Source organism: Urocitellus parryii, chromosome 4 (genome assembly GCF_045843805.1).
Source record: "Urocitellus parryii isolate mUroPar1 chromosome 4, mUroPar1.hap1, whole genome shotgun sequence".
NCBI lineage: Eukaryota > Metazoa > Chordata > Mammalia > Rodentia > Sciuridae > Urocitellus > Urocitellus parryii.
Genome location: NC_135534.1, coordinates 48,449,857 through 48,467,274, shown reverse-complemented (window position 1 = coordinate 48,467,274; position 17,418 = coordinate 48,449,857). Strand labels below are relative to the sequence as shown.

At 40.9% G+C, this 17,418-nt stretch overlaps 1 pseudogene; it reads left to right on the top strand.

Annotated features, from left to right (window-relative positions):
- Positions 1 to 3,094: 3,094 nt before the first annotated feature.
- Positions 3,095 to 7,090, top strand: LOC113189957 (E3 ubiquitin-protein ligase RNF146-B pseudogene; annotated as a pseudogene).
- Positions 7,091 to 17,418: the final 10,328 nt, after the last annotated feature.

Below are 17,418 nucleotides of genomic sequence, written 5' to 3'. Positions count from 1 at the left end.
CAAGGCTATTCTCACCACCAAACAAAGCAAACATCTAAAGTAGGACCACGGAGAAGGGCTATGCTGCTCTGAGGAGCAGAGGAGAGTAGTGTCTTCCATTGCCCAGAGGCAACCAAGAGGTCAGGATGCATCCAATGTGTAGGGAGGGCTCACTCTTGGAACTAGAGATTGTGAGACCCCCCAGTGATACTGAGAAGAGGATGCAGAACCTTGGGGGACCCAGAGGGCTTTCTACCCAAGGCAGCTTGCAGCCCGGAAGGAGGGGGGTCTAAGAAATGGTCTAGGTTGGGGAAGCATAGTTTGTAGCCCTGGAACCAGTGTCGAGGCCCAATCTAGGATATGAGGCAGGACGGAAAATGGAGCAGGCATCCAGGTCAGAAACTGGGAAGTGGGGGAGTAAGGCAGAGTAAATGGGGAAGAGGGGTCTAGTTCAGAACTAAGACCAGCAGTGCCAGTGTTAGCATCTAGGTGATGTCAATGCCCAGGGCCAGACAGAGGTGAGAGGAGAGGCTGCTTCTCCAGGGACCTGCTCGTCTCCTAGCTTAGTCTAGTGTAGCAGGAGCCCTTCTTTCCCTGCACTCTGGATGGGTGGGACTTGGAAAGGTAGAAGTGGAATTGCAGGAGCCTCTTTGGAAATCACTGCAGCAAAGGAAAGAGATGGAACATCCTGACATGATTCTGGTCCAGCTGTTAACCATCTCCGTTTCCTGTGATGTTAGTCTTCAGGATGGGCATGTGCCTTTGGTCTCACTTGAATCTGTCTTATGCTCCTGATGGTTAGTTACTCTGTCCCATCACATTTCTGCCTGCTATGTTCCCTTGCCTCAGTTTTGGCCTCTTTGTCAAGGATAAAACACTGATGGCCAAGGTCAGGTGCCCCTCCTCTCCACTGGGACTGCCCATCTAATAGAGCTCAAAGGAGATCTCAAATCCATGATTATACACTAATCCACCTCGATAAAGGAAAAGGAACTAACAGCTTTCAATCTAGGTGCTTCAAATTTATCCTTGCCTAATTAAATAGTCATCAAAATCCTAAAGAATGAAAATCATTATTTTGTGATTAGTGATAGCAATTATGGTAAGGGATTCACATTCTGGCGTTTATTCCTCTCAGAGTCCCCATGACATAGGTACCCTTAATATATCAGTTTTACAGCTGAAGAAACTGAAGCTCAGAAATGTTAAGCAATTGAGTGAAGTCACACAGCATGATGTTAAAACACAGCCCGTTAGGACTCATGGTTCAATCTACCATAGTTCAGAGAGTTTGTTTGCCTGTGACAACAAATAAGAACTGAGATCCAAACTCAGATCCGAATCAGAAATCCTTGCACTCTCCTAAGAGAGAAAAAGAACCCCTTCTGGTGGTGGTCACCTGCTGGTGGTAGGAAGAGAAGGAGGATGAGGGTCATTATCATTATCTCTGTCTAAGTCATAGGCCACCAATAGTGTCTTCTCCAAAATTCACGTTTGACTTAATCCCCACCGTGGCAGTATTAAGAGGTGTGGCCTTTGGGAGGTGATTAAGCCTCAAATATGGGATTGAACCCTTATAAAAGAGCTCTGGAACAAATGGAGAGAACTCTTATTCATTCTCCTTCTGCCTTGTGAGGACACAGCATCTGTCTCCTCCAAAGAACAGAGCAAGAAGATACCATCTTTGAGGCAGAGCACAGCAGCCCTCATCAGACACTGAATGCCAGAACCCTGAGCTTGGTTTTCTCGGAGTCTAGAAACATATTTCTTATCTTTATAAATATCCCAGTCTCAGGTATTTTATTATAGCAGCACAAACTGACTAAGGGAGATACTGAGGAAGCTGGACTGTCAGGTCCTGAATCTGTAAGTCCTCAGGGACCAGAGCATTACTGAGCAACCACTCATGGTATCATGCCTCTTCCAACTGGAATTGCCCTGGTCACTGCATCTGACCCAGCCTGGGTGTTCTGTGTTGAGTCCTGCCAGTCCTTGTTCCCTCAGTGACCAGCTGGCCTGTCTCTGTGCTGGTGATGACCTCTGCTTTCCACGTCCTCCTGCTCTGCTGCAGGACTGGTGCTGCCTCACTACTATGCTCTTTCCTGACTGCTACAGAGGCTTTCTCTTTGTGGTGGCCTCTCACAAAGCTGTGTTCCCTGCTGTGAGTGAGTGCCTTTGGGGGGAATAGGTAATTGATATTAAAAAGTTAAAACTTGGAGAGGAGGGTGGAGATAGATAATTTACCTAGGACAGCATAGTAAAAAATGAGCCCACAATTACTGTTTTAAAATAAGGTGTCAGGACGCAAGATTGATTTAAACCTGACATCTGTTTACACACAGTGATCTGCCATCAGAAGCATGTGTGGGGTCAAAAGAGCTATGTTTTGTCCCCATGACAGCTTGGCTCTGCTGCAAGAAGCTCCTTGTGCTTCTGCAAGGGGGGTGGGGGTAGCAAGACGCCTTGCCAATCCTGGGCTGTGTCCTTGCTCCCTCTTTTCCTCCGCCACCAGTTTCTGCATCCCTACCATGTGCTTGATATTACTCGAAGCACCTGCAACAAAACGGGCGGTTTGAGGTAGTGAGAGACTGTGTGGCCTAGAGGTGAAGGCACAGGCTTGGGAATTAGGAAGATTTGACTCTGAATTTTACTTTTGTCATGAAGAGCCAGCAAGTCCCCTCAAGTCTCTTGGTCTCAAGTTTTTTATCTATAAAGCAGAGAACTGTTAGGTTAAAGGGGTGTGTCTGCAGGACACTGACCCAGAGGAGATGCTCAGCGCGTGGTCACTGTTGATGTCGGGCTAGTCCTGACCCCATCACACTTGGGAAAGGAAAGACGGTTTGCATCATGAAGGATCAGCTGGGTGCATGTCAGATGCTGTGGGTATTCAGAAGGAGCAGCGGGCAGCTCTCTGGAAAGGTGCAGAAACACTTGAAGGATGAGGGGAGATCTGAACAGGCCCTCAGAAAGTTTCTGAAATTCATGGGAAGTGAGCGCTACAGGAAGGCATCTGCCTGCGCCTCTTGCGGTGTTCTCTGAGCGCTTCCTTACTCTCCTGGTGGTCTCCTGTGGGAGCCTGCCCCTGCTCACAGTCAGTGCTCGGTAGACCTTAGACATGGACCTCATTCCCCATTGGCGCTCATTTGGCTTTCGCTGTTTTATAACGTAGGTTTTTCTCCTATAGATGTTTCCTTCTCTTCTCTTCCCTTTCTTAAAGTGTTTATATTTTTAAGTCAGAATTCTACAAGCATACATTAAAAAAAAAAATCCAAATCTATCTGTCTGGTGCCTTATGTCCAACAGCATTTTCCCACACCCTCCTACCCCATCCCTCCTGCAGAGGCAAACTCTTGCTTTTCAGCCGGTCACCTTTGCATCCACTTCTCTGTCTCCAAAACCAGGGCTGGTTTCCTCCCCTTGGTTTGTCGGCTTTGCTACATTCCTGATTTCCCTGCACTGTGTGGAGAAGAAGTTTCAGCTTTTTTTCTCCCTTACATCTTCCACATCCCACCAATAGGATTTGTCATAACTTTGGTTACATCAATATCGTTGTTTAAATTTAAATGATCATGTGTGATGATTAACCTCCTATGTCAACCTGTGTCTAGGCTATGGTACCCAGGTATTTGGTCAAATGCCAGTCTAGCTGTCACTATGAAGGCATTGTTTACGTGAGAATAACATTCAAATCAGTAGGCTTTGAGCCAGGTACATGACTCTCCATAAAGTGTGTGGGTGGGCCTCATCCAATCAGTTGAAGGCCTGACAAGAAAAAGCCAGACCTCCCTAAGAAGTGGAGAATTCTGCCTCCAGACTGTTTTCAGACTTGAGCTTCAACACAGTCTTCTCTAGGTCTCCAACCTGCTGGGTTATCCTTCAGATTTTAGACTTGCCAACCCCTACTGGTTTGTGAGCCAAATCCTCAAAATAAATCTCTTTCTCTCTACGCATCCAACTAGCTCTGTTTCCCTGGAGAACTCTGACTAATATACTATGCAAACAGTATTCACAGCTGAGCCGTGAAAATAAACAATTACTTTTCTTTTTATTTTTCTGCCCAATTCCTTCTTTTTTTTTTCCCTAAAAGTAATAGTTGTCTTATTTTGATGTTGATATTCGCTGAGTTTCCTATTTACTCGTCACTAATTTGATCCCAATCTCTGCTGATTGTCTAAATCTCCCTTGAGACAGGCAGATGCTTGGTGTTTCCTCTCCATTTCCTCTTCCTGAAGTGGTCTCTCAGTATGTGGCTGGCTTTATGGACAAGCTGTGCCGTCACACAGGGCCCCGTCCTAGGGCTAATGCTCTCTTGTCACCATCTTTGATCTCTAACCAGGAGCCCCTCATTTTCCAGTTCACCTGTGTATGATCCAGGTGAAATATTTAAACAGGTAAGAGGAAGGCTGTGCAAAGCCATCCAGGGAAGGACGTATGAAGGGAGATTGAAGAGACAAGAGAAGGTGGGGGGGTGTGTCTTTGGTGGGTGTCTCTGACAGAAAAGGACACATTGGGACCAGTGGGAAATGGTGTTGGGAATTACGCAGGAGTCCATGGTGGGGAGACTTGAATGCCAGACGAGGAATTTTCTACAGACTCGTAGGCCTCCAAGGGCTCATTTCCCCACCTAATGACATCTGATATGTGTAGTGAGAGAAACTCCAGCTGGGCAGGATTTTCACACTTCCCTTTTCTTGGCACTGAAATAGGTTCATGGAGTAGGAAGGGGTGAGGGAGAGAGCCCAGCAACTGAAAACAGGGAGCCAGTCAGAGAGTGCTTCCTGTGAATTTTAAAACCCAGCCTAGTACAGAAGCAGAAGCAAAACCGTCAGAACTCTGGAAGGTGGCCAAGGCAGGTCTGGAGAATGCTACATCTAGGCAGCAGTTCTGTGATCACTGGATTCACACAGTTCAAGACCAGCCACCATTAGCGCCTTAGATGAGCCTGTGAGCCCTTATGGAAACCAGCCCCAAGGAAACTGGGTTTGCCTTCCAGAAATTTCCATACTGCTGTGGCTGTCTCTGGAGAATGTGAAGATGAGAGGGCTAATGGGGACCCCTTGCTGTCTGAACTTCGGCTACCATGTGTGTGATATGGAATCCTCGCACTTTCTCCACAGGCATGGGGAAATAAAAAGCATCACCCAGAAACCCTGGCGATATCATTCCAAAATGCAGGTTCACATGCTAAGAGAAAGATATTTACAAGGTTTCAGAAAGAACTTCCCTGATACCCTGTAGAAGCGCAGCTATTTCCCACACTAAAAGTATGTGGAAATTTGTTTGTGGCGGTATTCTTCACAATAGTCAAAAATCTGGAAGCAACCCCAAAGCAGATCAACAGGACTGCTCGCACGACGGTGTGGTATTATTTGTAGCATCCAATAGATGCACCTATATATCCATAAATTAACTACAACACATGATAACTTGAATGAATCTCATGAATGTGACATTGGACAACTGAGATGGAGGTGTCTAAGCTGCAGTTTCACTTACAAAAACTTCAAAAGCACAAAGCTGTTTTAGGTCTCAGAAGTCAGGTTAGCGGTTCTGTTCAGGAGTGGTGACAGCCCAGGGCCATGTGGGGAAGCTTCTGGGATGCTGGCAGTGTTCCATCTCTCCAGCTGGACATTTATCATTTGGGTATAACTTTATAGTAATCTGCTTTAAATAAAACTCAGGTAGATTGAAAGTCCAAGGGTGGGAAAAGATGCCCTGTACAAAGAACAGGTATGAGAAAGTCCTTCTGAATGTCAGCTACACTAATAATAGATAAAATAGACTTCTGGATAGGAGTGGCATCAGAGCTAAAGGGGGATACTTCATGATGATAAAGGGATCAATTCAGAAAAGACTGCAAGGTGGCCATGGCTGTGGCCAGAGAGTGGGGAGCTGGGGCAGAGGGCTTGCAGGGGACAAGTGTTAGCAATGAAAGGTGCTGAGACTTTCTTCTTGCTCGGTTGACTAAAGGAATTTGTGAAACAGGCTGCATTACAAAGAATGAACCAGCCGTGGAAGAGAAGATGCTACAAGCTGGCTGACTGCTGAAGATGAAGTTTTATTTTTGTGGCAGGCATCTGTGAGTTCTGTAATAGAAATGATGGGCTGTGGTGAAGATGATCATTCCATAAACATGTTTTCTACAATCGCAAGAGTCCTGTTCTAACGCTCCACCTTCTCAACTGTTCCTGAAGGTGCCATTTGTCTGCAAACATGAGTTCGCCCAGTCCGTCTGCCTTGTAAGCATATTTTTTTGCAATCTGTGTGTAAAGGAAGCTTTATGGCTTGGAAAGCAATGTGCCCTTTGTCCACAAGAAATTCCTGAGGATTCCCTTGACCAGTCAACTTTGTTGTCACCAAAAGAACTCAAGGCAGCAAGTAGAGGAAACGGTGAATATGCATGATATTATGAAGGGAGAAATGGGGGGGGGGGAACAGTAATGATGACTGAATTAGCCGAGAGCTGAAAGATACTTCTTCCAAAGATTAAAAATAAAATGTAAATTGCTAGGGTTCTCTATGTTGCTTATCTTCAAAATATGGTTCAGTATAGGAGAAACATGGGTATCACAGGAAAATTAAACAAGATATAATAGATATACCAAAGATGGTAGTAGCTGGATTTAGGCAGGACCATGACACTAGTACTGTAAACCTTGAGGGGACAGCTCTGCCAATGGAGCCGACAGCTTGTCGCACTGAGTGGAGCTTCTGTTCAGCCTCCAGAGTCTTCTGCAAGGGTCTCAACATCAGTCGATGGCCAGTTAACTGGCCCTGCAGCCCCATCCCCTGGGCAGGCACTTATCTGGAAGACTCTTTTGCTCATAGCTGAAAGGAGTCATGGGGGGAGGAGTCTCACCATCTTCAGGAGGGTACCCAACACCTCCACTGAAGAAATCAGATCAGATGCTGTAGCCATAGTGAAGCCGTCTCTGCGTTGGTTGCACAGAACTCCTTGACCCAACAGAGACTTTTGGTTCCTAATGCAAACCAGACAGTAGCAGATCAAATAGCAGATGGTCCATTAGTAGCAGGGGCTAGAAGAGTGAGGGTCATTGTCAGATCTAGAAGGCCTGATGGACAGTGAAGAGTATCTAAAGTTCAAATTTAAAAAGTCTTGGTCAGGGTTGAAATGGTTATCTGGAAATCTCTCCCCACACAATATTATACTCATCCCTAGTTGTGCATTTCAGGAGTTGTGGTGAGAAGGGTAAGAACAGCTGGAATTTAACTGTCTAACATATCTCTGCTCAGAAATGTATTTAATGCAAGGAACTTGGTTGTTGATTGTTGAGAGCTGTTTAGTAATGATCCATTTTCTTGATCTTTGTTTATAGTTTTAAAATTTTAAATATCTTGAATACTTTTGGCCAGCGTGCATATATCATCTGTGCATTTGTTGTCCTCATTTGACTCTTGCATGATCTTATTTTTCTGCATGGATTGGCATGAAACCATTATTAAAATTTGGTACCTGTGAGATGTTTGATATATATATATATATATATATATATATATATATATATATATATATATATATAATTATGAGCAGGAAGCTTAATTTAATGTGGAAATAGATGAGAATTTCGTATTTAAAAAGAGATGGATAATAACTATTTTATAGTAAAGTTATTGAAATGGAATTGTTAAAAAAAAAAAAACCTGCTAGCAACTTGTGTGTCAGAAACTTTGGAACCCATTTTATGGTGTTCTTATAGACTCTGCTGTCCAGTCTTTGCAGTTTGAAGTTTCACTTGGTCTGCATTTTTCTTTTTGATTAAAATTTTATAATTTAATAGATACTAGAGTTTATTTTTTTAAAAAAGGATCAATTCATCAGAAGTAATAATCCTGCCTGAGGATAATAATGCCAAATGAGGTTGCTTTGGAATATGTGAAACCAACCCTTGTAGAACTAAAGAGAAAAATAGACAAAGCCTCTGTCTTTGGAGATTTTATTTTAAAGACTCTTAGTAGATGATGCAACAAGTGGAAAAATTTTAGTAAGGATTTAGACATTCTTAATCTAACTTGATCTAACATATAGGAGACCAGAATCCATCACTAAAGTATATATCACTATACTCTTTTTTTCAAATGTACATGGAACTTCAACCAAGACAGATATTCTGGGCCATAAAATAAATGTTAATAAATCTTAAACGAATTCAATGTAATAGAGTATTTTTTATGACTCTATAGTAATATTTTAGAATCCAACAGCAATAAGATAGGAAATCCTTGAATGTTTGGAAATTAGGTCACTTCTAAGTAAACCATAAGTCAAGTAAGATATCACAAAGGAAATTTTTAGAACAATTTAAGCTGGATGGTTATAAAACTATGACATACTAAAATCTGCAGAGTGCAGCTAAAGCAGTGCTTAGGGAAGATTTATGGCTTTGCATGCAATACAGTAGGAAAAAAGGAGGGTTCAAAAATCTAAGCTAAAAAGATGAAATAAATTAAAAGAAAATGGAAGAGTATAATAAAAATTAAAGCAGAAATCGGTGACATCACAAATAATAGCGAAATGACAAAGCCAAAAGTTGGTTCTAGAAAAAGATTAACAAAACAGATAAACCCTGGAAAGACTGATCAACAAAAAATACAAATTAATAATATTAGTAATGAGAGAAGGAATATTGTTGCTGATCCTACAGACGTTAGAAGAAGATAAAAGTTTATATCAAGAACAATCTTATGATAATGAAAATAGCATAGAGTTCTTAAAGAACTCAAATTCCTTGAGAAACACCACATACATAAACTGACACAAGAAGAAATAGAAAATACAAATAACACTTTATTTAAAATTTTTGAATTTGTAATAATAATTAAAAAAAATTAAGATTTCCTACAAACAAAACGCTGGGCCACATCCTATAGAACTTCTCTTTTTCCACCTGGCATCACAATGGAAATGTTTGAGATAAGGCTCAGTCATGAGTGAATATAGAGAGCACAGCACTCCCTTCCACCGTCAACACAAGGACACCCCATGGCCGTGCAGGACTGGGATTCGGGTCTTATTACACAACATACCCATCCATTCTTGAATTGGTGAGTCTACCTTGATTGGGCCAAATAAGTTAGGGGGCAAAAAGGAACTAGGTTGACCCCATTTGAGTTAGGCTCAAATTAGTGTCAGAGCTGAAAGCTGATTATTCTGACTCTATGTCTCAAATCTAGTTCCTGGTTGTCTTTACGTTTTCCATGATTGGTTTAATTCTGGAAACAGAATGTTAGAACCAAAACCCTCAACAACGAACCCCCTCAAATTAGGGGTCAGAAAGAGATGGATCAGAAAAAGAAATATGACCTCAGAAGTTTCCTTTCCCATATGGTGGGTCAATCAGATAAGGCTTCATTTTTTTTTAAGTTGGATACATTAAGCAATAGAATTTACATATGTAAAATAACGTTATAAAGATGACCGTCAGAGAACCACCAAATCAAAGGTCATGGAGGAAGGAGGAACAGAAACATAAAAAATACCAAAACAATAGAGGAAAAGACTAGAAAAACAAAGAGTAGGAAAAGCAGAAAAGAAAAAAACAAATCAGCCAGGAAGTGTTAAAACTAAAACCAAAATAGCATAATTAGGCAATGCAAAATATATTTATTGTTATACATAAAAAATGGAGATAACCTATAAAAACTTAAGATGGAGTAAAATAAATTTAAGTTGAACTTTCTTCTAAACTTTCTTGAACAATGTTTCAAAGGCTTGGAAACCTTTTGATTTTACCCAAGGATGACAGGAGGCCATTGAGAAGCTTTAAGAAGGGAGACGACATGAAATAGTTACATTTTAAAAGATCATGCAGCAGCTAGTTAGCAAAATCCCTAATAAGGAAGGCTGTGCAGAAGGTGGACTGTAGGGGGTGAGGAGCCAGGTAAGGGGCTGTTTCAGTGGTGATGGCTTTGACATGGTGGCCCAGGTGGAGATGGAGAGTGGACAGGCTGGAATCTGCCCTGGAGGGAGTATTTGCTGAGGGCTGAAGGAAAGAGAGTAATCCAGGATCTCTCCTAAACCCTGCGTCTCAGCACCTGCAATGGTGTTGTGCCATTTATTGTTTGGAGTAGGCTGGGCAAGGACTGACTGTGGGGCATTACCTAACCCTAAAGGAAAAGCAAAATGAAGAGGAGAAAAGAAATAACAGTATCAAAACTATTGACTTTGCTCTTATATTTTAGCAATATTTTGTTCAAGATGCCCATCAGCTACCCAAGGAAAGGTGTCATGTAGGCAATTGGAGATTGTTCTTTGTAATTCTGCACTTGTCTCTCTAGTGATCCTAAACTGGATCTGTGTCTAAAGTAAACCACTTACAGGGCCAATGCACCACCTGGTTCTCTCAGGTCACAGGTCCCCTCCTGCTCAATTCCACCTAAACTCCATGGATGGAGCTTGCAGAAGAAACTGCTTCTTCTTAGGAAGTTGAGGTGTTATCAGTAGAAGAGAAAAATGGATATTGGGTAGGAAAAATAATGGGTTATCCCTACAAAGCAACATTTGTAAGGAGGAAAGGTATAATCTATAGCAAAAATGTCACGGCTGAACCTTTTTCTATACTTGGCAACACGGAATACATAAGGCAAATCGAAAGTAAAAGAAGGAACATATGGGAACAAAACCAAAGAATACTTTAACAAACCTCTGTTGAATGTTCATTTTAAACTTTATTAAAATTAGATTTACATTTTACATATTTCATATAATTTATTTTAGGGACAGAGTTGGTGTCCAGTCATGGGTAGCTAAGGATATTCAAAGGTAGGCATATTTGGAGGTATGCATGATTATAGTCAATAGAATAGGAGCAGACAAAATTAAAAATCTTGGCACCCCAAAAGCTGATTTCTAGGAAGTTTCTAATTGTTTAAGCCAAACTAGGGGGATGACTACAGGTTGGAGTGAAGCTCTTTAACTTTGAAATAAGTATTTGATTTCTGGATGGTAACAGTAGTGCTTTTCTGAAGAAACCATTAGGTGATGCATGCATTTGTAGACAGTGCCACCATTCAGTTAAGCAGGCAGCCCTGTGGTCATATGGACCAGGCATAAGTCACTGAACATCCCTCAGCTTCTATCTCCTCATCTGAAAATGAAATTAATCATATCAGCTGCTTCACAGGCTCATTCATATTACAGATAGGAAGCATATCTACCATATATTCACTCAGTAGACGGTATATAGTAATCTCTCAGCTAATGTCCTTTATCCAAACCACTCCAGATTAGCTCTGGTTTTAACTTCAGCTTTCAAAACAAAACTTTTAGAGAGCAACTGCTTGAGTTTAAATCCTAGCTTTGCCATGTGATCTTAGACAAGTCAATCTCTCTGTTACTCAGTTTCTTCATTTGCAAAATGGATATAGAGTAGTATCTACCTAAGTGTTGGTTTTGAGGAAACTTCTTAGAATAGTTTATGGCATATTTAGCACCAAGAAAAGTGCACCAAGCACCAAGGCTAATACATTTGTTATTCTGTTTTTCAGAGTTCTCTTAAACAAAGCCTTGAAAGCAAAAAGCAGAGTCACAGTGTGAGGCCAGGAATTAATGATGGGGCTTTGTGGTGAGCACAAATGCCCAAGTGAAGTCAGAACAAGAAAGAAGGAGAAGCCCAGAATTCAGAACCAGGGATATAAGCAAGTTAACAGGACTAAAAACTCAACAGGAGAATAGCAATTACCTGGGTTTCTGGGTAGACAGTTAGTACCTATAACCCTAACCCTAACCCTAATCCTATGTAATTATGTATATAAGCTACTCTTTGATGTAGGTCATGAATTATATTTTTTAACTATTATAAAATTCAGTCTTCATAGTAGCCCTAAATGATAGTGCCTTCGTAGTAGGTATTATCATTTCAATTCATAATGATGAAACTGGGCTTTCAGGAGGTAAAACCAATTGGTTTGAGTGCACAAGCCCACCTCCCATGTTGAAAGCCAAGCTTCATGGGTGGGTCTTTTCCTTCCTATATTAGATGACATGCCAGTCCTTCCCTTGAAATGTGTAGTAGGGGATCCAAATAAGGTCAGAGACATATGAATTCCAAGGCAGACAAATGAATTTTTCCCATTGGATAAAGTGGTTATTAGCAATTGTGTTTAAGTGAGAGACATGTTTCTTTCGGAAATCTCTCAGGCTTTTGCAGCTGCACCTAGAGGCCATTCTAAACTAAATCCACCTCTCACTTTCTGCCCTTCCTCCCATGCCCCACACCTGGCTTCCCTAGGAATCCAGGTCCAAGGCCTGAGTGGTTTAGACTCCACTTCCTTCATTCCTGGCAAGGCCACACAGCAAAAAATTACCCCTCTTGCTCATCTCCCTTCCCAACCGCCACGCTTCTCCTTTATGAATAACTACATTTCAAGCAGGAGAGGCTGTGTGATTGTTCCTACAGTTTGTGGACAACAGCGGACTTGACTCGTTTACGTCCTGGTGAATGTCCTTCATCTGAGATGCTTATTTATCTCTCGGCTTCACTGTGGTCTTTAATTTTATGCACATTTACGGTAGGAGAGTGGGTCAATCAAATCGAGTTAGAGCTAGGCCTGGCAGACTGGCTGGAGACTCCTAGGCCAAGACTTAAAAATCCTCAGGTCTGCAGAGTTCTAGAAATAGGAACAGCCGTGCACTCTTCACTGTGTTCCTGTGGAGTTTTTATACAAAACTCCAGTCACTCTGGCAGTAGATTCATTCTTGTATTTATTCTCATTCTTTCCCTCCGTCTCTTCCTTTCCCTCCCCTTCTCTATCTGGGGTTCAATCAACTTCCCAGAAAAAGCCACAATGTAATAAGCCTAAATCCATGTTAAGATTCACTGCACAGTGTAGAGTCGCCAATTTAGGTTTTCTAAGAGAAAGGACAGAAATTATTAAAGAATTATCCAGCTTTGTTGAGACCCAGGCAATTAGTTTCTTGAATGCTGCAGAACCATTTAAAGCATCCATTGCTTATTTGCAGAATTAAAAAGCCCTCGCTATTATTTCTTGTTTAACAAACTTTGACCACACTCAGACTGGGGAGCTCTATACAAAAGATGTACAGGCCTGGAAAAAAAAAATTTTTTTTTTTTTTTTAAAAACTGATTAAATTTTAACCAGCTGCTGGGCAGATAGTTTGCCTGAGGCACATTTGTCAGTTTCAAAGGGTCTTTTTATTAATTTTGCATTTTGTATTTTGTTAGTGGAAAGAGCTCCCTCTTTGGGGACTGCCAAAAGCTATAGGCTGCGAATCTTCAAGCAGCCCAAGGACGCTTCTGAGAATGCCAAGTAGATTTGGATTCCCGAGCACTCCCCATTACATGAGCTTTATCAGTCCTAAAAATATATTAACTTTAGGGGTGAGTTATTTGAATTAAGTTTACAGGATCCCTGCTGACTCTGCTTTGGTTAATGTGAATCCTGCTTTTTGTCTGTGAAACTAAACCTGACCTTGCTGTGTGAACTTGAGCAATTTACTTTACCTCTCTGAGACTCAGGTTCCTGGTATAGAAAGAAGGTTTATCTTTATGGTTCCTGCTGCACTTGATTAGCTGCTTTATGATTGGCTGAGGGATTCTGACATGGTAAAATTCTCATGTGGTTTTCTTTTTCATAAATGGAATGTGGCAACTAAGTTACGAGCTATCATATTAATGATGGTGATAATCATTATTATGTCATTATTACTACTAACTAGAAATTTTATTAAAATTTTTTTTGTATGCCAGATTTCATATTAAGCACTTTACATGCATTTTAACATTTTTTTTCCCAGAGAAAACATCTAATGTGACAACTATTATCATTCGCCTATTATAGATGACGCAACCAAGATTAAAAAACTCACCCAAATATTAATTAGTCAGTGGTGGCTGAGCCGGGATTTGAAGATCGATCTGCTCGATGCACAAGTTTTGCTATGACAAAGTCTGTTTCCATTCTCTGGATATTAAGATAGACTTCTGTTTCTGGGCTGGAAATGTGCCCTGGTTTCATACCGATATTTCCCAATTTCAGATCTGCCTGGGATTGGGCTTGGTGAGCATATTGATGCCAACCTCAGTGGTGTCCTGGAAGACCCCCACGGGCTCCCACAGTTCCTGGCTGGAGGGGCCGCCCGCAGCGCTGAGACAATTTGTGAAGAGGAGACAGAACTCAGGGGTTAAATGGAAAATACAAACCTCTTCTGTGATGCTGGGAATTTCATAAGTTCCACTCAGGCATCTTCAAACAGCATTAAATACAAAGTAAAAAAGTCTACCCTCGGGCTAGAATTTGTAGACGACTTACCTGCAGGAGAATATGGCTAAATTTCTGCCTGAAGACAAAGAAGCAGGGCTTACATTTACAAAGTGGAAGGAAAAGCAGGGTGTGTGTGATTTTTTTTTCCTGAATATATATATATATATATATATTCCTTTTTGTATTGCAACTTTTTATATATATTTTATACAGAAATATATCATTTCACCAGTGAAACTTTTTATGCCAAATCAATACCTGACTGACTGACTTCTGCATTATTTAATGTCCTTACCTATTGGGAGGGACATGATACCATCAGCGTCAATGTGATCTTTAAATTCCTGCAGAGGATTCTTTCACTTAGCCTCTGAAGGTAAATTCTCTGGGGCATTTGCTCTATGATGAACGTGGCTTTTAATTTATTTTTTAATCTGGTGATGCTGAGGATTGAACCCAGGCCCTTGCCCATGATAAACTTGTGCTCTACCACTGAGCCACACCCCCAGCTGAATGTGGCTTTTTCGTATGCTGCTCACCTAGCTTGAGTTCTTTAATCAGAACGACTTAACCTATTGATCAAGAAACGGGAAGAGCAAATCTCACAAAGTTTTGTGTGATACTTGGGATGTAGTAGTGGAGATAAGTCTCAAGGGGACTGTTTGATTCTTTTCTTGAGCTAAACTCTCCTGGTTTTCTGCAATTAAAATTGGCCTATTTATTCAGTGGAGTACAGCTAGCAAGATGAACTTATGCTTGGGCTGGTCTAGGAACCAAGGAGAACTTCCCCAGTGTTAGCTTCATGAGAGAGAAACACATGCACTTGTGATAATATTTAAAAACTATTTCATTTGGTAAATGCTTATGGACTTAAACAAACAAAAAACAGAAAGCAAAGGAAACAATATATTTGACACAGTTTATTGCCAGGTATGTCACAAGAATGGAGGAATTTTAGGCTCAGAAAAATGATAGAATTTGCAAGGGACTATTGGATAAATTAGCAGCATCAAGCACAGGGTCTAGTTTATTGTTCGTGACTCAGATCCCTTTATATTGCACCTTTATTTCTCAAAGTTAGGATTTCATGACATAGCTGGAGTCTGTTCCATTAGATTTGTACAAATTTAGAATTGCTGTTTTCCTGGAGAACTGAACCTTTGTCTTAAGTAGGGATCTTCATTGTATCTAATAATGCTTGTTTTTATGAACAATCTTCAAACTTATTTATTTTTATTCTTTTGGGTACTAGGGATTAAACTCAGGGGTTCTCAACCACTGAGTCACATCCCCAGCCCTATTTTTTGTATTTTAATTAGAGACAGGTTCTTACTGAGTTGCTTAGTGCCTTGCTGTTGCTGAGGCTGGCTTTGAACTCATGATCCTCCTGCCTCAGCCTCCCAAGTCACTGGGATTACAGGTGTGTAAACCTTGCCCCAAAAAATCTCCAAATTTATTGATTTTTAAAGACACATACTTGTTATTCTGCAGTTTCTGTGGGTCAGGAGTCTGAGCATAACCTTGCTGAGCTGTATTCTATTCTTTTGCAAAGCTATTTGCTCTTGGGGTGTTAGTCCAAGGTCTTGGTCTCATCTGAAGGGGCAGGATGAGCCTGGGTAGTATCCTCTCCCATACTTATTCACTAGTTGAGGGCAGTTATTAATGGGCAGATGGATTGAGGGTCCCAGGTGGTTATTCACTGATGGCTGACCACCAGAGATTGCCCTCAGAGATTGCCATGTTGGGCTCTTAAAGATGGCAACCTGCTTCTTCAAAGTGTACAAGATGAGAAGGGTGGAGAGAATCTGTCAGCAAGATGGAAGGCATAATCTTTTGTAATGTAATGTAATCTTGTTTAGGATATATGCATTTTTAGAGGGTTTTTAAAAAATCTGTTGGTGAATTTTAATATAAGAATATTTTATCTACATTTTCAAAAGACATTTTTGCTGCGTACACAAACCTACCTACATTCATAGTTATTTTCATTTAGCACTTTGAAGATACTCCCTTGTTTTCAAGCATCTATCCATCTAGTTAGCAAGCTGTAGTCAATGTGAAACTTAATTGTATACCTAAACTTGATTAGACCATGGTGTGCCTAGTTATTTGTTCAACAATATTCTGGATGTGTCTGTGAGGTGTTCTCAGATAAGATTAGCTTTTAAAATGGAAGATCAGGTAAAGCAGCCTGCTTTCCCTAAAGTGGGTGGGTCTCATCCAACCAACAGAAGTCCTGAGTAGAATAGAAAGGCTGAACCTCTCCTGAGTGAAAAAGGATTCTTCCTGTCTGACTGCATTGAACTGGCATCAGCTTTTTTTCTACGTTCAGGATTAACCTGAAACATTGGCTTTTCCTGTTGGCTTTTTTTTTCCCCCCAAGCCTATTGATCTTTGATCTGGAACTTGTACTGTCAGATCTCTCGGGATCAAGACACTAGCAGATTCAGTAGTGAGGGCCATTGGTTCATTGATTGTGCCTTCTTGATGTGTCCTCACCTGGTGCAAAGGACAAGGCAGCTCTCTGGGGTCTTTTATGAGGATGCTTCACCCTCCATGAGGGCACCATCTTCATAGCTTAATCACCTCCCAATGGCCTCACTTGCTAATACTATACCATTAGTGAATGGATTTCAACATATGAATTTTGAAGGATATATTCATATCATAGCATCATCATGTATTTTAACTTCTAATAATTTTAGTGTTATTCTCTGGGCTATACTCATGATAATTATTTCAGCTATATCTTCCAGTTCACTAATTTTCTCTTCAGCTTGATCATATTTGTTAACATATCATATCCAGAGAGTTTTTAAAAAATCATGTTCAACAAATATATTTTTCATTTCTATTTTGTATCTTTTCTATTCTAATGTTTCTGGTTATTAGGGTTTAGTTGCTTGCTTTTTTGTATTTAAAGAACTTCACTCATACTCATTATATATTTTATCAGATAACTGCAATATCTACAGTTCTTGACTGACTTAGGCTAGGTTTTCCAGAAATCCAAAGTTATATGTGATCATTTTTTAGGCATAACAATCTTAGGGAGCAGGAGTAAGGGCAAAGGTGAGTGAAGTTTGGAAGGAGAGACAGTCTAAATAAGGTTGTATTCTCAGCTGGGTGCCACTATATTTAACTGGCTATCCCATAGCAAAGGGTAATTATGCAGAAACCTTGCAAGAAGTCATATAA